The sequence below is a fragment of the Choristoneura fumiferana genome, chromosome 28, assembly GCF_025370935.1.
Source record: "Choristoneura fumiferana chromosome 28, NRCan_CFum_1, whole genome shotgun sequence".
Lineage (NCBI taxonomy): Eukaryota > Metazoa > Arthropoda > Insecta > Lepidoptera > Tortricidae > Choristoneura > Choristoneura fumiferana.
The window spans coordinates 5,828,927-5,842,093 of NC_133499.1; the positions used below are offsets into that span (position 1 = coordinate 5,828,927).

The 13,167-nt window shown below is 39.2% G+C and overlaps 1 pseudogene; it reads left to right on the forward strand.

Moving 5' to 3' along the window:
• The first annotated feature begins 2,439 nt into the window (after positions 1 to 2,439).
• Positions 2,440 to 13,167, forward strand: part of LOC141443927 (scavenger receptor class B member 1-like) — a 51,770-nt pseudogene continuing 41,042 nt past the window's right edge.

Below are 13,167 nucleotides of genomic sequence, written 5' to 3' on the forward strand. Positions count from 1 at the left end.
CATCATCATCTCAGCCTACATACGCCCGCTGCTGGACAGGCCTCCTCTCAGAATGAGAGGGCTTGGGCCGTAGTTCCCACGCCGGCCCAGTGCGGATTGGGACTTCACACACACCATTGTATTACTTCGCAGGTTTGTACAGGTTTCCTCAAGATGTTTTCTTACATCGTTAAGCTCGTGGTAAATTTCAAATGTACCTAATTTCGCACATTAATTTCGAAAAACTCAGAGGGGCGGGGTTTGAACCCACGATCCTCGGCTTGAGAGGGCATAGGTCAAACCACTAGGCCACTACGGCTTTAACTTCAGTATACAGGTATTTAGCCTAAAAACATTAGTTTCTTTTACACGTAAATCGGATGCATTCAAACGCATCTTAACATGCCATTCCAGCTCCTGCAACACGCACAGTTGGCAATTAAAATGATAACAGATGATTAAGGCATTATTAAATATAATAAAACGAGGAATTCGTCGGAGATGCATCAGTTTCGGTTATTTTTAGGGTTCATCATCCATCATCATCCCAGCCTATATACGTCCCACTGCTGGGCACAGGCCTCCTCTCAGATCAAGAGGGCTTGGGCCATAGTTCCCACGCGGGCCCAGTGCGGATTGGGAACTTCGCACGCACCATTGAATCGCTTCGCAGGTTTGCGCAGGTTTCCTCACGATGTTTTCCTTCACCGCAAAGCTCGTGGTAAATTTCAAATGTAATTCCGCACATGAATTTCGAAAAACTCAGAGGTGCGAGCCGAGGTTCGAACCCACGACCTTCTGCTTGAGAGGCGATAGGTCAAACCACTAGGCCACCACGGCTTTAATTTATTTTTAGGGTTCCGTACCTCAAAAGGAAAAAACGGAACCCTTATAGGATCACTTTTTGTCCGTCTGTCTGTCTGTCAAGACCCTTTTTCTCGGGAACGCGTCGAGGTATCAAGCTGAAATTTATATCAAATACTGAAGTCTAATGTCCCTTGGAGCTGTGAAAAAATCAAACTTCTAAGCCAACGCAATCAAAAGACGCAGCCGTTTATGCTGCAAATTTCCGCAAATTTTCGAAACTCGCAAGGGAATCAAAACCTACAGGGTACTTCCCGTGAACTCAGAATCTTGAAATTTGGTATGAAGGTAGCTATTATAACACAACCAACTAGAAAAGTCTGAAAATCTTGATTTTTTGTCTGTCTGTAAATATAATCGACCAATATAATCTGACCCCACACTGCGTACATTTTGCTTAAGAGTAGGGCTCTGCATACACTGGATGTATTAAATCACTCGGAAAAAGCGAGAAATATCTATAAGACACGATTCCCGTTTACTTACATAGGTATCTATAAGTGTGTACGGAACCCTCGGTGCGCGAGTCTGACTCGCACTTGCCCGGTTTTTTATTGGAATTAAATTAATCTTACTAATCATTAACACGCTTATATTAGTGAACTATAGGTACTTAAATAATTAATTTTCCCACCCGCAACCTTACGATAGCTAAGCCTCCACGCTGTATGAACACACACAAATCACACAAACCCAACGATCAGTACTATCACACTACACTGACACGTTTCGAACTCCACCAAAGTTCATCCTCAGAGCAACTCAAACGTTTACCATGCTACCAGATGTTAGACTCTTTCAGATATTATCTAAGGTGAAGGAGCTGCATGTACACACATTTGTTGCACAGATTTAGCTATCGTAAAGTCGCGGGTGAGCAAAGTTATTGTTTATATAGTTCATAAAAGACCTAAAAAGGTGTTTCCATACAAAATGCCGTAACTGAAAAATCTATAGGATATCTGTAGGGTAGTTGTTGTAGAAACTTAAAATTGTATGAAGGTAGCTTTTATAGCACAACCAATAAGATAATTCTGAAAATCTCAAATACAGTATTATCAACATTACATTAAAATCAACACACAGACAGAAATCAATCTAAAATGCTTAGGATTAGGAAAGGGGCTCTGCTAACACTAAACCTTAACACCTGACTGCAGAAGAATTAGGTGCGTCCTGTCATGGTTTCTAAGTGTTTATATTATAAGTTTTTTGTACTGATTTGTGGTGTGCATTAAAGAATATTTATATTTGTATTGTATTTTTTTTCTCTCAATACGGAATATTTGTTGATTGTTTTTTATTTATTTACATAATTAATGATTAGGCATTGAAATAATCGCTTCTTTTAGCTTTTCCTTTCGTTCTTTCAACACAAGGAGATGTAATTAACCATAAAACGCGTCTCAAACCCGTTTCATATAATACTGAGTGCAATTACTAAAACTCGAAGGATGGAGATTCTAGAACTTTTTAAAAATCATACTTAGCTCAGTGCCCAGCTCTCAAAGAATAATGACGTTGCTCTTACGCGTTATACATAAGTGTGCGTGTCGGTGCAAAATTTTATATAAGAACGAGAACTATGCTCGCCGCTTCACTAGTAGTGACTTGTCAGCTGATCGAACGCGACCTTCGCCGTTGCATGATTAAAAAAAAACATTTGACAGCTCTCGATTAAAATTCCCGCCTTTTGCAAAACTAAATTGAATCAATTGGAGTTTTTTATATCAATAACTTATTAGGGCATGTGTTTTGCTTGCAAAAAAAATGTTTTACCATCATGTAAGGAAAAGATGTGTGTGACTTCATGTCCAAATTGTGTTTACGTGATTTAAATAATTAAACTGGAAAGCTGACATTGCTCTGTTTGAACGCACGAGTTACTCAAAAGTGATCCATTATTAAAATATTTCCAAGAAACTGAGTGCATCGTTACAATATAATTAACTTAGTTAAGTGCTATTTGAGACTGGTTGAGATATTTTTAATATTTTAAATCGTTTGTGACATATTTTGTGTGCTTAGTAAGTGATTGTTTTGACTTTGGACTTGGACGTTTTGCAAGATGAAGGAATTCGCGCAGATTTGGGACAAAGTTACTGGCCGGCGATACTCGAATGTAACTACGGACAGGGAATTAAAAGAGTTAACGAATAATCGATTGCAAAAGAACGATTATAATACTTCGGCGTTTGAATCTAATCTAGCCGAATGTGAAGGTTTAAACAATAAGTTCGAAGATTATGAATTTAACGAGCGAAGGAACGCTATCATCAATCGATTATTCGAGAGACGGCGAAAAGGACAATTGACGAGGCAGCCAAAATGTAAGTTTTTTTTTAATTTTTAGTATGGCTATGGCTGTACTACATTATGTTAGGTTGGTTTTATAATTGGACGTTCATAAATATATAATAGACATTTATTTCTAACTAAAGACGTTGTAACGTTTTATTTTTTTTACAAATAAAGATGCAATTTTACGATAGTGTTCCAAATAAGCTAAGATATTTTACAGAAAATATGCGTGAGAAGAATGCTAGTTTAACTTATCTAAAGGTTATTTATTGCATTAGATGATTATAATATTAATGGTGTGGATCCAGTATTACTTAGAGGCCAAGCCGGAGGTTGGCCTTTCATCTATGCTTTGACAAGTTTGTATGTCACGCTTTTTAGGGTTCCGGAGCCAAAATGGCAAAAACGGAACCCTTATAGTTTCGTCAAGTCCGTCTGTCTGTCCGTCTGTCTGTCTGTCTGTCCGTCCGTCCGTATGTCACAGGCATTTTACTTGAAAACTACGAGATGTATATCAATTAAATTTGGAGTATACAGATTTCTTGTCAAAGCCGCTATTTAGTTTTGTAGTTAAATTACAAAAATAATCATTTATAGGGGGCACTCCATACACGTAATAACAGATTTAAAAAAAAAAAACTCGCATCAACGTGTGGCACATAGTTCGACAGCTCTTTTGAAAAGATAGTAAGTAAGGTTTCTTAAAAACTTTTTTGATTAAGTGAAGATTTCCGGAAATAATCGCTCCCAAAGTAGCAAAAATTGTGTCCCACAAGCCCCCCCCCCCCTCTATCTTGTAAACCGTTTGTCCAAAAAATATGCAAAAAATATGGAAAGGTAACGCTTAATAAATACTATAAATAAAAATAAGTTTCAACATGATCGGATATACCGTTTTTGAGTTATTGCCGAAAAACTGCGCGTCTCAACAAAAGGATGTAAGTGCCGTGAAGATACGCTTTTTTCTGGTATTACATTTTAGTCAGTGTTTTAATTGTGTTATAACGCACATAATATTACTTGATTTTTTTCGTAATGGCTAGGAACCCTATCTTGGGCGTGTCCGACACGCTCTTGGCCGGTTTTTTAGAACCCTGTTGTGTACTACGACGGTACTGGCTATACGACTAAAAAACCGTGAAACTTAACACTATACTGAATGTGGTCAAAGGTGTTTAGAATAACATTTTTTTAATATTCTACTATACCCCCTAAAAGTGACCCCTGTAGCTATGTTTGAGATTCATTTATTTATTTATGTAACACCTTAGTCTTTTGGTAACCGATTTATATATGTGTAGTGTACAAAATCGGACCACAATCGATCCAGTTAGTTAGACAAAGGTTCCTTAAACATTTCATTTTAGCCCCAAAAATCTGATCAATTTTCAATTGATTGGAAAATTTAATTTTAAGATGCTTTGAAAATACATTGAATAGTTTATCGATTGATTCGCCGAATACGTGACTGCACAGACCTAGTTAACTCTGTTGCCACACAAAATCTATTGGAGATTCGTATTTTGAATTTTGACAGCTAATAAAAAGTAGATACGTCGATTGAATAGCGCGAACTCCATTCCATAGTCAAATGTTTGTATTGTTCTTTTAAGTTCATCGCAAAAGAAATGTCATCCATACAGCCATACCAAATTTAATTCGATTATTCCCGCCGGAGTCAGGCTGTCATCGTTCACTGTTACCTCTCATATTCCGTTTTCTAGATTTTTTTTTACTAACGGCAAATCTACTAGGCACTGGCAAAATTGTCCTCCAATGGATCTGTCAATGGATATAAAAAAAAACAAACATCAAACAAATTTAATTCACATTTTTTTATTGAGATAGTGTGGCAATGAACTTAATCAAACAGCCAAGCAACCTAACGTGTGGTTGCAAAACTGCAAGCGGGCTGTATACCTTGCAGACCAGTTTAAATCACGGCCGAACCAAAAAAAAACAAAATAATTTATGCTTTCTCACATAAATATTTGACCGCTAAATTCGAAATTATAAGTTGTTAATTTGAGCGTTGATACCTGGTATTATGTCATAAAAATGTAAACTAAATTATATCATGGTGATTCTATGACATAATGACGTGTAATTATTATAGTCACTATCATTACTTACCTTGACTTTTTAAAATTGGGACATCTTAATGTTGTTTGAGGTACAGATAGTTAAAAACAGGCTTGTAAGATAATTTAGGATCACTTTAAAATTGAGACAGAGTGACATACGTACCTACATTTTAAATATTTAGCAATATAATTCTGTCCTTTTATTTTGGAGCCCAAAAAACGATAACGTAAAAGAAAAAACGTTCATCCCCATAGATAAGTAATTTTTAGAGACATTTTTAATTCACTATATATTATATGTGTTTATTAACTAATTATCATCATCCCAGCCTATATACGTCCCACTGCTGGGCACAGGCCTCCTCTCAGAACAAGGGGGCTTGGGCCATAGTTCCCACGCGGGCCCAGTGCGGATTGGGAACTTCACACACACCATTGAATTGCTTCGCAGATGTGTGCAGGTTTCCTCACGATGTTTTCCTTCACCGCAAAGCTCGAAATTAAATAAATGATTAATAGCCATTAAAAAACAATATAAAATATCTATATTTATTTTAACCGTTGCAGTTATTAAGTATCTCCAGTTATTCAGGTTTAATAAATCATATTGAAAAAGAAAGAATGTTATGTCCTGTAAAATAGTCTTTTATAATACAAGAGCGGAAAATAGGCTATTCCCAACTTGTTTCAGTGATGTTGAAAAACGAGCGAAGCGAATTGCTCAAAACTGATACGAGTCGGGAATTTACTACATAAAGGTGCGACCAAACCGCTGCTTAAAAAACGGTCACGGTACGGAATCGCAGTGACGCACCGTATGCGCACCGTTTTTATCGCATGCTCTCCACACCGCTGCTTAAAATACGGAATCGCAGTCACGTGCTGTTAACTTCAGGTCTTTACCGAACAAAAGTCGTGACGTTTACGGCACGTCACTGCGATTCCGCACCGTTTGCGTATTTTAACCAGTGGCAGTTAATTAAGTGGAAAAATATTTAAATAACATCCGCATCGAACCAGTGATTAATCTGTTTATCATACATATATAGCACCAAATTACAGATTTTAGTTATATTTTATTACTATAATATTTAAATGTGTATATTTGATTTTATATGTAGGTACAATATCGTGTTAGTACTGAAAATGATGAAATATTATGTCATCTTGATATTTAAAAATAATTAACTGAACTATATAAGGATTCGATTTGTAGCATTCGAAGATGGCGGATGTAGACAATATCTAATTTTGCTATTTCTGTTTCTTTGGCTAGTTGAAGTATAATTTTGATAGTGTTTTATGCGGCGATTAACCTTAACAGTGAACAGTGATCACAAAATCCTATATTGCTCTCGTGTCTAACATTTATTAATGCGCAAGTTGTCGCCACGTGGTTTCTGGAATTTTTCTATCAATTTGCTGAAACTACAATCACCGTACAACGTCTCTCTCAAACTGGCGAAATTGTCCTATTAATTAGGACAGAAAAGCCATATTTTAAAAGAGAAGAAGAAGAACTATATAAGAAAAATCGGTTAAGTGCGAGTCGGATGTACATGAAGGGTTCCGTACCTCTGTACTCTTTGCCTCTGGTTACCAAAGTACGCGTCAAGACGAATAAAACGAGTCCAAACAACAAAATAGGGTCACTCGCGTTGCCCCTAGCAACTGCCATCTGTCACCTTGACCACCTAGGAACGCCTAACAAGTTTTAGTATTTATTGTTGTTATAGCGGCCGCAGTACTACGTAATCTGTGAAAGTTTAAAATATCTAGCAATTACGGCTCAAGAGATAGAGCCCTGTGACAGGCGGACGGACAGACAGACAGCGGAGTCTCAGTAAAAGGGCCCCGTTGGCACCCTGATAACCTAACCAACAAAAAGTTGGAAACCCCGACTTTGTCACTTCAAAGTTCAATATCTCAAAAACGGCTGAACCGATTTTGATAAAACACGTCTAAGAACCATCGCTAGAAAACCTGCTTTCAAATAAAAAAAAACCGCATTCAAATCGGTTCACCCGTTTTAGAGCAACGGTGCCACAGACAGACACATATAGCGGTCAAACTTATAACACCTCTCTTTTTGCGTTGGGGGTTAAAATCCGGCTAAGAGTGTGTCGGTCACGTCCAGGATAGAATTCCGTAGCCGCTGACCTGGCGGGATTTCGAGACGTCCAGCCGGGTTTTTTCGCCGGTGACAGTCCGGCACTGCCTGGGCTCTCCCTTCCCACTCCATATTTTTTTTTTAAACTTAAAAAAAAAACTTTAAACAAGTCAACAAAAACAAGGGTCTTTGGCCCTTAAGGAGAGTCTACCCCAAAAAAAAGTTAAGTCATACAATACAATGCAATATTAACACTAAGTACATTAACCCCTGAGCCGTGGTGGCCTCTCAAGCAGAGGATCGTGGGTTCAAACCCCGGCTCGCACCTCTTGAGTTTTTCGAAATTCATGTGCGAAATTACATTTGAAATTTACCACGAGCTTTAACGTGAAGGAAAACATTGTGAGGAAACCTGCACAAACCTGCGAAGTAATTAAATGCCGTGAGTGAAGTTCCCAATCCGCACTGGGCCCGTGTGAGAGCTACGGGCCAAGCCCTCTCATTCTGGAGGCCTGTGCCCAGCAGTGGAACGTATATAGGCCAAGATGATAATAATGTCATTAAACCTCGTATTTTATTCCTGAGTAAAATAAATAAGGTGGAGGCTCTGAGATCTTGCTCTATAATTTGTTTTAATAATACGTGCGTAGTCGCCTTTATTATGTATTAATTTATATTTACGACAACGGCAGTCTGTTTGAGCGTCAAAAGGCCTTATTTAGTATGATTGTCATGACGCGTTACATCATTTACCGGGTCTTTTGTGTTAGGTGAACCAGTAATGATATTAGAAGGTCAATAACCGTGCAGTTTACATACAGTGGCACATGCTTTAAGCATAATAGAGAACATATAAGCAAGCATTTTTTACAAGGTTTTATTTAATTACAAGTTTTAATTTAACTTGCCCTGTTTGTAAGGGTCAAATCTTACAAGTTCATTTTGATACATCTCCAGGGGTCGGATTGACTTGAAATTATTACATATGTGAGTTGAATTACAATCCGAGTAGGTATAGTCAGGAAAAAAAACTCGTGTTCAGAATTACATTTTTAACTATCATAACGATTCACAGTAACTTAAGGAAAAGGTTAGTTAATAATAAAGAAACTCCAGTTCCTGAGACTGTCGACTCGGGCCAGACTTCTTTTACAAACTGACAATTGACGATCGCTTTTCCCGCGTCCAGATCTCAGGCTCTGTCAAGCGCGCCACGCATGGCAACACTGGCGTTTTGTAAGTGCTGTAATGCCAATCCTTAATAAACCACGCATGGTAATGACCATACAAGGGCCGTACTCATAATTCTACATAATATATCTTTGTTTTTGATAAATTAGTGGAATAATTTTTGAGATATCTTAAAAATCAACGAAGTTATGTACGTTATGGCCCTTTAGACAGAGATATCCGTTATGGACTTTGACGTCATAAATTCTATGACGACCATAGAAAGTCCACACTAAATTTTATTTATCTATTTCTAGAGACGGCATGCTAATTTTTTTCGCTCATTCAACAGATTGATTCTCCTCTCAATGTGATCGTGCCGTAAATTACTACTATGAGTAAATTTACAGCGACAGACAGACAGATAGGCAGACAGACAGACACACGAGGGACCCTGTAAGGGTTCCGATTCGTTACTCGAATATACAGTACCTATACAGTGCTCTAAAAACAAAGACAATGCAAAATAACTCGGTCACCAAAAAGCAAGTCCAAAGATTAAAACTGTTTGAACAGAAGCGCACCAATTTGTCAATTAAATTAAAGAATTTCCTTGCTCACCCGCGACCTTACGATAGCTAAGCTTATGCAAGATATGCGTGTTCATGCAGTTCCTCCACCTCCACACTGTAAGAACACACAAACCCATCCATCACCACCACCACACTACACTGACGCGTTTCGAAGTCAACCAGAGCTCATCTTCAGAGTGACACAACCGTTCACCATGCTACCAGTTGTTAGACTCTAACAAAAGGTTGGTAAGGTTAAAGGTTGTGTCACTCTGAAGATGAGCTCTGGTTGAGTTCGAAACGCGTCAGTTTAGTGTGGTGGTGGTGATAGATGGGTTTGTGTGATTTGTGTGTGTTCTAACAGTGTGGAGGTGGAGGAACTGCATGAACACGCATATTTTGCATAAGCTTAGCTATCGTAAGGTCGCGGGTGAGCAAGGAAATTCTTTTTCATCACACTTGCTCGTAAACAGTGTCGTAACGTGCAGGCTTCCTTGGTTGCAACCCCCCAAATAAAACCCTCGACCTTAATGTGCTTGTCATGAAACCCGTGGTCGGTAAATGAGTCATTGCGCGTATTAATTTTGCTGTCATAAAGCCCAAGGTCGGTAAATGAGTCAATGCCCGTACTGATGCCCGCCGCCACACCACCGCCCGTCAGGCGCATGCTGCGGGAGGGGGAGGGCGGCGCTGCCAAGAGTGCAGCCTAAGGTATCGCCAATATTTGGATCAACTATATTTTTTCTTTTAGAAATATAAAATTTTACTCGCAGATTTGATGAAAAACATTGTATGTCGCACGGGCGGTACTTGAATTACGAACATCGACTCATTAACTCTCTCTCTAATAGACTCTCGTTCGTAATTCCTTATTTACCGCCCTTACGGCACAATGTACTATTAGTTCATTGATATGGACCTCCGCAAAGTAACGCCTGATTCAATAAATCACCAATTCGTCTTAGTCTCGCATGCAGGAAGATGTCAAAAGTTATTACTCAGATACGTCACTAATCGGTAGCTATGCGGTACTGCGCATGCGGCTTGACTGTGGCTTTATTAAGAGCGCTCGTGTGTCCACTGTCTCACGATTAGGTGACAGGTGTCTCATCCCACTTAACAAAGGTATTTTTTTTAATCGACTGGATGACAAACGAGCAAGTGCGTCTCCTGATGGCAAGAGATCACGACCGCCCATAGACACCTGCAACACCTGGGGATTGCAGATGCGTTGCCAACCTAGAAGCCTAAGATGGGATACCTCAAGTGCCAGTAATTTCACCGGCTGTCTTACTCTCCACGCCGAAACACAACAGTGCTACACGGCAAGATTAACGAGCAAGATGGTAGTAGCAATCCGGGCGGACCTTACACAAGGTCCTGCCACCTGCCTGCTGGTATCCTACTAATCCTACTAATATTGCAGTGTCTCTTGACACAGGTATCTTAATACTTAAAAGGAGGCACCGACCTGTAATCTGCTAAATTGAGTAAGATACTGAATAAACTGTTTTTAATTTTATGTACATTATAAATTTCAGCTTGATACCTCGACGCGTTCCCGAGAAAAAGGGTCTTGACAGACAGACAGACGGACAAAAAGTGATCCTATAAGGGTTCCGTTTTTTCCTTTTGAGGTACGGAACCCTAAAAATAAATTAAAGCCGTGGTGGCCTAGTGGTTTGACCTATCGCCTCTCAAGCAGAGGGTCGTGGGTTCGAACCTCGGCTCGCACCTCTGAGTTTTTCGAAATTCATGTGCGGAATTACATTTGAAATTTACCACGAGCTTTGCGGTGAAGGAAAACATCGTGAGGAAACCTGCACAAACCTGCGAAGCGATTCAATGGTGCGTGCGAAGTTCCCAATCCGCACTGGGCCCGCGTGGGAACTATGGCCCAAGCCCTCTTGATCTGAGAGGAGGCCTGTGCCCAGCAGTGGGACGTATATAGGCTGGGATGATGATAAATGTGAGTTTGTGAAGATGTTTGGAGGTTTCTGACTCAATCAGGTCTAAAACGGTATCCCGCAAGAACTATGCTATTTTCCGGGATAAAATCTATCCGTGTGATGCATTGACACCTATGTACTGGACTGCATGTTTCTTACATCAAAACGGCGCACAAAAACAGTTCACAGCGCGGTTTTGTGAACAGTTCACTATAGTCTGTTGATGTCCGTGACAGGGGTTGTGTCAAAGTAATATTGTTGATTGATGCGCCGCGCGTTTTGTTCCAAACAGTCAGTCTAGTGCCGTACGGTACATATGTCGATGGTGTGATGGATAATTCGTTTGTAAAAATGCGTGTATTTGTATTTCGTATTACTTATAATACCTTTAATAATTATGCCCGCGTTCTCAGACACTGGAAACGCGCCTAAATACAGGTTAAATGACGTCTAAACAACAACAATCTTGTACCGTCGGTGTTGACGTAGGTTCGCGTCCATTCAGAGGGAAATTTCCTAACAACTGGTTTGGGGCGTGCCCTTAGAACTTTCTGGACTTTAATTTAATCTTTGGAAGGTTCACCGAAGAAAAATCCGGCCAAGAGCGACGTGATTTTTGGCGTAGAGATAGTTTATGGGCCCGAGAGTGACATAGGCTACTTTTTATCCCGGAAAAATGCAGTTCCCGAGGGAACAGCGCGCGATAACCGAATACCACGCGGGCGGAGCTGCGGGTAAAAGCTTGTATATATATAGAATTGCTCGTTTAATGGTATTAGATAGATAGATTATGTTGCAAATAGTTGGCATAAGCCAACAAAATACTAAATGAAATGAAGTGAAATTACCTAAATTGTTTATTGTATTATCACAGTCACATAAAAAAAATGTTTGTAGTGTACGGTCACCGATTTTAATTCGTGGGCCTCCATGGAACCTATTCAAAAGTCATTACGATTTTCCCTGTTAATTAAGGCGATGTCACTATGACGTTTACTGTGAAATGGTTCCATGGTGGCTTTTGATAAAGTCCTTGACCGTGCTTCCATGAACGTAAAGTGGGGGTGATTTTTTTCCCTATAGTGCAGGGTATCGTTGTTAGCCCGTGCTTTTTTCGTAAAGGCTACGGAATCCTATCTTGGGCGTCCGACACGCTCTTGGCCGGATTTTTTTATTACTTTACTCATTTTTAGAGGTCATGTTCAAAAACTTGTTTTTATTACTGTCTTATTTTGAAAGTCCAAATTGTAACATTGAAACTTTATTATGAAATCGTGTACTTATAATATATACCTACTTTATATTTAAGTAAAGAAGCAGCCTTCCTCATCATCATCATCTCAGCCGTAGGACGTCCACTGTTGGACATAGGCTTCCCCCACAGACCTCCAGTTGCTTCGGTCAGCAGCCTTCCTAATTAAGCTAAAATGCTTATAATAGGAGGTAGCATTCACTCTGCCTAAATCGGGAATCGAACCGGTTGATGACAAAAAACCCGCCAAGTGCGAGTCGGGTTTAAAATTGCTGTCAATTTTTGAGCCGGTCACATTTTAAATGGGTCCCGACTGCTGAACTTTAAAGTTACTTAAAAAGTTCTCGATCAGCAGATAGTTTTATTTCCTTTTGTTTTTGTTTTTTAATTATGTTTTTTCGCACTTTTTTGATGTGCTAGGAAGAATGGTAGCTTAGAAGTGAGTGAGAAAGATTATAATTTGGTACCTAACTGTATTGTTACTATAAAAAAACCCTTTTAAAATGTTATATTGAAGAAAGAAAGAAGTTTTTTTCGTCTATTATTATATAGCTATACCTACTCTATGTCACTTCGACAGTATTGATAACCAGGGGTGGAAAGTGACCCACTTCACCCGAGATATTTCTGGAGCTCGAACGAAGTGAGAGCGCCAATAGTTCGAGGGGAAATGGGTAATTTTACCCGATTTAGACATTCTACTTTTCATTTCAACTGTGAGGAAAGTAAAATAGTACAAAAATAATAATAATAATAAATTAAATTTCAGTATTCAGTATTCACTAAATTGAATTTACTTATATCCAACCTCCAACGGTATCTTTTCGACCTGGCCACTTGCCACGGCCGACTATAAAAAAAATCGAGTTGGTCTCGACACGACCAA